The sequence below is a fragment of the Ceratotherium simum genome, chromosome 29, assembly GCF_057802395.1.
Source record: "Ceratotherium simum simum isolate JZ-2026a chromosome 29, ASM5780239v1, whole genome shotgun sequence".
In the NCBI taxonomy this organism is placed as follows: domain Eukaryota; kingdom Metazoa; phylum Chordata; class Mammalia; order Perissodactyla; family Rhinocerotidae; genus Ceratotherium; species Ceratotherium simum.
Genome location: NC_141928.1, coordinates 30,509,731 through 30,519,319, shown reverse-complemented (window position 1 = coordinate 30,519,319; position 9,589 = coordinate 30,509,731).

Sequence of the window (9,589 nt, the reverse complement as noted above, 5' to 3'; positions counted from 1 at the left end):
TTTGGTACTCATCAGTGAAACTCATGAAATGTTCCTGCTAAGATTTTCAAATTATTCCCAATTTTCTAAATCCAATAGATGATCTCTTTTCATTTCCTACTTCATGAAAATACTGAGGTATCTGACAGTAAACATCACTTCCTGCTGTTGGAAATACTTGCCTTCCAGTGTTTCCATCATGCCCCACTATCATAGTGTTTTTCTCTCTCCTTGTCTTTCTTTTCAGTATACTGTATTTATCTTTCAACATGTTGTTTCCTAGGGGTTATTATTGGTCCGCATCTCTTTTTCATGTATGCACTTTTTTTTTGAAACTACCACCTCTATCACCTATATGTTGGTAATTTCTTAATTGATACTTTATATTCTAATTTAGCTCTTGAACTTCAGATTTAAATATTGAACTCCCCTTGGACTTCTTTTCCTATTACTTCCAGACCCCTTAACTTCAACCTATGTAAAACCATAACTATTACTTCCCCTGGCAGAAGTCTCCTTATCCACCTTTATTTCTTATATAAATGAATGATTACACATCTTTGTAAGTTACAAAGTCTAAAAACCTATAAGAAAGTCTATAAAAAAGTTCTGCCCTTCCTCAGTCAATACGTCTAATTATTTGTCAAGTTCTTTTTAGTCTAGCTTTTCCAATATGGTGTCCATCCTCTCCTGTCAATTCCCACTATCATTGTCCTAGATGAAGCCCTCAGTGCTATCTGCATTATTAGAATAGTGTCCTTATTTATTACCCTGCTTATAGAGTCTCCTCTCTATACTGATACCAGACTTATCTTTCTTTAAAAATAAGGCAGTAACTATCATCCCTAAAAAACTTCTTCCTCCTCCCCATTTCATACAAAGAAGAATCTACTGCCCTTTGTTTGCATGGAATTTTCTAATCTCAATAATTTCTTTCTGCAATATTTCAAATATCTCAATGATTTTATTGCGTAAAAATGGACTAAGTGCTTCACTTAAAAAAAACCCAAAGATTGTCAAGCTTAATAAAAAAACAAAACCTAGATACAAAAGGCACATCTAAGATGCAAAAATACAAAATGATTGAAAGTACAAGAATGGAAAAGAAATACAAAACCAAGATAAAGTAAAAGCAATGAACAAAAAGCAAAGAAATAAAGCTTACACTAATGCCTGGTATGTTATAAGAGCTCAATAAATATTAGTTTTATTAAGAAACTTGTCCAAAGTTATATAATGACAGGGACAGGATTTTTAACACAGGCAGTCTAAAGTCCATATGTTCTTAATTATTATACATAGCTGCATAGGCACAGATTAAACATTGTAAACAAGAAAGGGAATAAAAAGGAAAATGTTGACAGACTTGAATACAGCAAAATATAAAATATCTGTATATCAAAAGGTATCATAAAGAAAATTAAGAGAAAGGGTATACTTGCAAAGAAATTATACTTGAATCTGCTCTCGTCTCTAGATGTAACTACCAGTTTGCAGGTATTATAAACTCAGAAGAACATGTTCAGTGACACCAGAGATGCAATTAGCAAAATACAAAGCTGCAGGTTTTTGAAATCCGTCTCTGCTCTTACTGCAAGGCGTGACACCCGTGGCCTGCTCTCCACCAATTACTATGGCAGACGTCTTTCTAGGAGACATGGAGCTCTTTTGTCTACAGACTTTGGTGCCAAGTATCCCTCAAAGCTTTACTGAAATTTCCTTGGACTGAATATCACTCTAAGATGCTTCCACCCAATTTACCTCATGATCTGAAAGATCTCCCAGCTTTCCCTGACTCCTTCCTATTTCTTTTCCCTGTGAACAGTGTTCCCCCTAATAGAATCCTGTCTTGGCATCTGCTTCTTGGAGGAGTCAGACTAACACATTCTACTTAGAAGGACCTATATGGCTTAGCCTCTACCTACATCTCCATCTTGTACGACACTTCCTCTGATACTTTGTCCTCTAACACTGGCCTTCTGTTATCTCATATTGAAATTAATTCTCTCCTATCTTCTTCTAGTTTATATCTACTGATCCTTCACCTTTCAGCTTAAGAATGTCATTTTCAGGGAAGATTTCCTCCTATTATATGTTATTAAAGCACCTTGTATCTATTATAGTATTGTTGCATTTGAAATTTTATGCTTATTTTGTAGTCATTTTGTTAGTTATTCTCTACGCCACTAGACTACCAGCTAAATGAACAAACTGCATAAACAAACAGCCAAGGAAATAATATTTAACCATCATTGTATTCCCAGCATATTGTAAAGTGTCTGGCTTGTAATAAGTGCTCAATAAATCTCTGCTGAATGAAATAATGAAAATCAGCAGTATAGAAATTCCCCCTTTTGTTGCTAGCAAATCACACTGTAGTCTAGCAAAATATTTGTCCTCAAATGGTCTTCTCTATCCCATCCTTTTCCTCTCCACCCCTGGTCTATTAGACTCATATTCATCCTTTTAATCTCAGCACAAACAACTGTTCCTCAGAAAAGCCTTTAATGAAGACTGTCACCTCTAGATGGAAGGCACTACATTATGTCCTCTTATAGTCCTGAGAAGTTTCCTTCATATAGTTTATCACATTTAAAAATTTTTTTGCATTAGTTTATGTAGTATTTAATTGCATAAAAATAAACCGATTAATCAATCTCTCTCCCCTACAGTGGACTATGTTCTATGAGGCCAGGGATATAATAAACATAGTTGAATGAATGAATAAGATTATCTCTTCAGTTAAGAATGCAGCTTTAGGAAGTAACATTTGGACCAGCAAATGATAAAGTGGGCAACTGCTAGCCAGAAAGATCATTGAACCAGTCCTGGGGTCAAAATGGTGTGACAAATACGGCAGTAAGATCACCATTATAGTCATAAAGATGAAAAGAATATGAAATACATACAAATAAATAAGTTGAGGCCAAGTGATATACAAAATGTTTCTCAGAATTACAATGCAAACATTAACCAAGCCCAGGAAAATTAACTTTGTATATTAGATCCATAATATGTTAAAAAAAAGTCCAGCCAGAAACAAGTCTTGTTCCAGCACATCATAAGGAAGATTGATCCTTGAGCATCAGGGTCTTGACCATGAGTTCAACTGCTTTGGGTATTTCAATATTACAATATTTTAAGGGGTTATTGTAAAACTTATTTTTCCCAAAATGATAAATAAATGAAATAATAATATTGAATGAAATAATAATGATGATGACAATCAGCACCATTTATGGAGCATCTACTATGTGTTTGATTCAATAAAAATATAACTGGGATGCTTAGTCAGCCTTCCCCCAAAGCAAGTACTTCCCTCATCTTTATCCAGGAGAGAGGGCCTACATCAATTCCTGAGCTTGTGGGTCTCACCAGATGTTGTATAAATGCCTACTGGGTGTCCACATTGCTTAAGTCAGATGAAGACTGGACAAAGTCTCAGGGCATAGTCAAGTGTTAAATCATTGCTGGGAGGTCTCATGGCTAGATTCTAGTTGCTGGTGAATACACGTCCACATGAAAAATTGACGCACCCACATCGTAGACCCTTGGTATAGGTTCAGCAAAGGATGAGTGGTTAGCTGTGGATGACTGAGCTTCCATGCAGCTTTTGGGTGATCAAACAATGCCTCACATAGTAGCCCTTTGCTCTTTCTTTGCTACTTCAATTTTATGCTAAGAACATGGAACCTTTTTCTGCAAGATTATGTGTGGTTGGTCTGACTATGTATATACATTCATTTCTATCTCAGATCTTACCACATACCTAACAATCTTTCACTTTGCCTCTTTCTAGCATCCTCCAATCTGCTTTGTCTCCTATATATCTCTCCCAAACTCTAGCCTAGGGAAATGTATTTTAGGACTGAAAAAGTCTTTCTCAAAAGCATTTGGCATAATCTTTTAATATAAGCTTCTAGAATTTTCCCCTAGAAATGAATGGCTTTGGGTGCTGATGGTATTTTTAGATAAATTTAACTCTTTTGGTATTGATAGTCAAAGGCTAGGGAGTTCCAGGGGGTGGCAAATGTTTATGGGTCCTTTATTCCCTGTTATCTTGGAAACTTTTAAGACAATCTTTCATTTATTTTCATCTCTGTTTTGTTAACCATAGTTTCAAACTACCCTATTTCTCATTGTCACACCACATTTCTGACACTATAAATGTATGTGATCAACAGCACAACCACGAACCAGCCATTTGTCAAGTTAATGGTGCCTTTGCCTTGAAAAGAAAGGGAAATATTTCTTGTTCACTCTCTGTCTCCTTCACAGACCCCTTGAACTGTCCTAATCCCCTTTTCTGACCATTATTTCTCTAGGTAAGTGATCCAATATGCTGGTCCTTTCTTTTAGATTTTACCTTTTAACACTTTTGCAGTATGAAAATTGGAACATGACTCTTTAATAACACAATCTTCTTAGATTTTGACCTTTGACTCTTCTGACCTCTAATTTCTCAAGTGAACTATTATTTTACTGTAGACTTCTCTAGGCCTACATTGGTTATGTGGATCTTTTTGTTAATGATGAATACATGTCTAGTACGGATTAAGAGATGCATCATAATAAAACCTCATTAATTCTATGGAGCCCTCGAACACACTCTCATTTGCTTTCCATGATAAATATTTCCAAATGCAATCAGCAGACATTATAAAAAAATTTGGAATATGTGGTGGAATAGTGGCTAAAATATTTAAGAATAAAACTTCTAGCAACTTAGAATAATTTAATTCATACAAAACATTACAAATTATCTTTTAGGGGAGTCTGGACAAGGAGAGAGAGCTACTCTGAGGGGCCATAAAACAAACCTATGTCTAAGAAGGATAGCCAGGATTAAAAACCAAGCCAATGTGTATCTGTCATCAGTTACTTCTGAAGAGCAAGCACTAGGATCCTAATGGTAAGCAAGGCAAGAGTTCAGCAGCTTGATGAAGAGAGGAGCTGGGCAAGAATAAGTGCTCAAACAGGGAGCAAAGGAGAAGGACTTCAGTTATAAACAGGGCCGCCCTGGCCAGAGCTCGCTACTTTCGTGTGCTGGCTACTTAGCGTCTGGATGGCTCAGGCATGTGAAAATCACAGGCTTGGTTTGAAAACAAAAGAGTTATAAATATTGTCCCATAAAGCCATAGACAGACTATAGTTATAATAAATAACTGAACTTTGTTGGCTTGGTTTGAATTATTATAGTTAAATGTAATTGAATTGAAATACATACGTACACATTCACATGCTCACACATACATACTTTGGAATTACCTGCATAAAGTAATACTACATTAGCAGCATGGTTACAATAATTTCTTTTTTTATTTCTCCTTCTTTGCTGCCCACGCCCCTTGGCATTTCTCTCTGCCCACTGCTCTCCCAATTGCTTACAGAATCTTGGCTACTGTCTGAGACTGCTCCTTCCCAACCAGGAATTTACTCTCTCACCACTTTCCAGGGGTGGTTCAGAATGAAATGTATAGTGGTACGATCAGTGGTAGCTAGAAGTAAAGAGGCTGAATGGATGAGTAATAGTCCAAAGTCTGGGCAAGCAGGCAGGCAACCTCAGGTTAGTTTATCTATAGATTTCAAGGTCCCAGGAGCTTCAGTCCAGGGCCAGAGTCTCCAGGAGCAAAGGCAGAATGAGGCCTACATGACATTAGTTGGTGGAAGGTGGAGCTCAACCCTCCACAAGCATCCATCATGACACTAAGCTCTTCAAGAACCTGAGTGCAGAATCCCTAATTTCAAATTTAGAATCTTGGCAATGATATGGCAGCTGGTGTACCTGGAATATTAATTTAACACACATTGATGACAACGGTGCTCCATGGATCAACTTGCCAGCTTTTATTCAACAAAGCAGCAGCTGTTTGGTTATAAAATGTTCAGTTACAAGGGAAGGGGGTAATATTAGACATACTTATGGAAGCATAAACTTGTGTATATAAGCACGGACTGATGTGATTGAACAAACCATTCCAAGCAATTATTTAACTCTTTACTGTTTAACTTTTAGTTTTTGCACATGTTGTAGAAATATAATTAAAAACAAAATCTTGTGAGCCAGCTCTGATGGCCTAGTGGTTAAAAGTTTGGCGCTCCCCACTTTGGTGGGCCGGGTTCCGTTCTAGGTCGCAGAACCACACCACTTGTCTGTCAGTAGCCATGCTGCGGTGGTGGCTCACATAGAAGAACTAGAAGGACTTACAACTAGAATATACAACTATGTCCTGGGTCTTTGGGGAGGGAAAAAAAAAAAGAGGAAGATTGGCAAAAGATGTTTGTTCAGGGTGAATCTTTCCAAGGAAAAAAAAAATCTCCTCCTAACCCAGAAAACTTCTCCTTAAAGGTAGAAAAGAAAGGAAACCATTTTATTATTAAACAAGCAATGCACCATAATATGATGCGCATCACAGGCAGTTGCTAAGAGATTGCAAAAACAGAAATAATTCTCACCCTTTTACATGGCCTAACAGATACAATGCATTATATACATGTTCTCAAGATAAACAACAACTGGTCCTCAAGTAAGTGGACTTCATAGCACCATTTGTCACATAGTTCATCCTAAATTCACTTGGTAATTGGGGTGACCATCTGTATTAGCTAATTGGCTTTATCCAAAGGAGTAAAAGTTTCTAATACCTCTATGACAAAAGGTAGTTTTGCAACTTGGGGCAAGGCACTCACTAAAGTTGAGCTCTTACCCTCCCATAGAAACTGGGAGATAGAGGCCCTAACTTCTTTGATGGTTACATTTCAAAGAAATGTTTTCTAGGTCCCTGAAAAAGACCTTCTTGGGCCATCAAGCCAGAAAGAGGCTTATTTAGTTTTTAAGAGACTTATATACATCTCAAAAAGACAGGGTAAGAACAATTTTCCTAAGTAAATATATTAAAACGTCATATTGTACACCTTAAATATATACAATTTTTATTTAAAAAGTTAAAACAATTCACACCTAAGGAAAAAAAGAAAGAGATCTTTGTTTGGAGGGTTTGGGAGAGAAACACAAAATATTTCTAATTTGAATAATATTAAATCTGTTTTCAAGGAAAAAAATAAATAAATAAGGAAAGGGAGAGGTCTTTTCCCTTATTTTCGACAGAGAAAACTAAGGCCTCATTTTTAATTTATATTTTCCCTTACACACAAAAACTGATAGATAGTAAGTGCTCAATAAACATTTATCATGGAATCCTACTGACATGATAAACCAGATGAGTAACTCCCAAACTGATGGAGAGCAAAAGAATCACAATCAATAGAATGAAATATAGAAAGTTAATGATACATCAAGCAAGCACACGTCAACAACACACAGTAAGATGACAGAGGACAATGTGTTTCAGTTACGAGAGTGATGAATCGGGCAGCACCAAACCGGAAGTGGTTAGGAGGGCTCTGCCATAGGAGTAGGGGAAAGACTTTGATGCAGACAAGGTGGAAGCAAAGCAAGGAAATTATTTGATTGGCTATAGCTTAAGTGGTTGCCTTATTTGGGAAAGCCTTGTTGGCTATTTGTGATTGGCTATACTTAGGTTTTGATTTCTTAAACTTGAGGTAATTATAGGCTTAGGTTTTGGTTGCTTACATAGGCTGCTAAGGTATTAGAGCCACCACAGTCTAACAACCTTCTTGTTTAATTAACTTACCATTCCTCAGCTGAAGTCATGGTGGTTATCAGTGGTCACACAGGGCCCCAGTATTGTAATTGATTTATTCTTTTTTATCCCTTTTCCCATTTCTATCCATCCCCATCTCAGCAACCATTTTAATATGTTTAATACATCCTTTGATATACATATTTTGTAAAATGTTTATTATAGTTTTGTGATATGTGTATATAGACATGCATATTACTTATATGGATAAGATAGTATTATAAGTTTACTTCTATTTCATTTATTATATATACATATATGTGTATATATACATAAAAATATATGTGTGTGTGTGTACCCACACACATACAGTAAACACAGGTCTTTGTTTTTAAGATCTATCCATGTTGCTTTATGTACATCTAGTCTACTGCTTCTCAGTGCTAGCTAGGAAGCTGTGGTCTGTACCCCCCACATTACTCATTTCCTCAGATTGCTTTCCTCATGATAATTCTGTCATGGATGTCTTGAACATATCCTCTTACACATCTGTGTGAGTGTTTATTTATGATATTTACCCAGGACTAGAACCACTGGGTCATAGGGTATGTATATATTGAATTTCACCCAATACTACCAATTTCTACACAGAATGGCTGCACCAATCTATAATTTCACTAACAGTGCCTAAGGCTTCCTACACCCTCACTTCCACACCAACACTTGGCCTTAGCCAGAATTCCAGTGTTTGCTGATCTAATAGGGGCAAGTGACATATCAGTGTTATTTATTCTGCATTCCATCTTCTTTTATTGATATATGATAGCCCTCGATTTATTAAAAACATGAACCTTTAATCTGTCACAAGGTATATACCTTGTGACTATCTTTCCTCGTGAAGTTGTCCTTCAGATAGGCTTTTGATATTCAAGTTTTTGGTTTATTTCTAAATGTTTTTCAATTTTTTTTCATTTTTATGGAGTCAAATTGATCAATCTATTCCTCCACTTTTCTGCCTTCAGTGTCATGTGTTTAGAAAGACCTTCTCATCCATCTACTATATTCGAGAAAAAATACACTAAATGCGATTCTAATAAATTTACAAATAGTAAAATTTTCACCTTTGGATAATGTTAGAGAATGTACAACACAAACAACTTTTCCATCTCTCGACCTCACCATATTCTTCACTTCACTCCCAGTGTTTGGGAATGACAAAAATGCAGGGGAAAGACAAGGAACTGAGCAAGGTTGAGAAATGAGGTAATGTCTCTTGTGCACATTGATGAAAAGTAAGTGAGCTTTTACACCGTGAGATTGCTATTTTGAAAGAACTGCATCTTCAGCCTTGTCAAAATGCCGTCTCCTGCGTTTTCTATAGGTAAAAGTTACAAACCGAAATAATAAATTCAACAGTTATAAACCACATTATGAGCTGAAACAATTCCTATTCATCCCTTCTCTACCTCTTATAACCAAAAATATGTACCAAAATAATTGTTTTGTTATATGATAGAGCCTTACCAAAAATTAGTATTATTAACATCTAATTTTCACTATACCATAAAACTGGAGATTATCATATAGTTTATAATGCATTTTTTTCTGTTTAGCAAGGCTTTATCCCACATATATCTATAAACTCTTATTCTTTGTTCATTTTAGTGTGTTGTTTTCCTTCAGAGCTAGTATTTATAATAATTTTCTCTTTCTCTTATCATCTAGGAGCTTTTTGCAGACTAAAAGCTGTATTTTGGGTACCCTTTTGAGTGAGCTGTGTTGGCATTTTATAGAGGAGTAGAATACCAAAGTAGAGATACATAAAACAGGTCATAAGCCTGCCCAAGTTTGCTAATAAGTCAAAGAACTTAATGATACACTGAAGAAGGTATATGACACACAAAAATTGATTGTTTGGCCTTGATGGAGTTGTTGTCGCTTTAGTTAAATGGGACAGTCTGAGTAGCCATGGGAGATATAGCTTATAATCACATAGACTAATGACT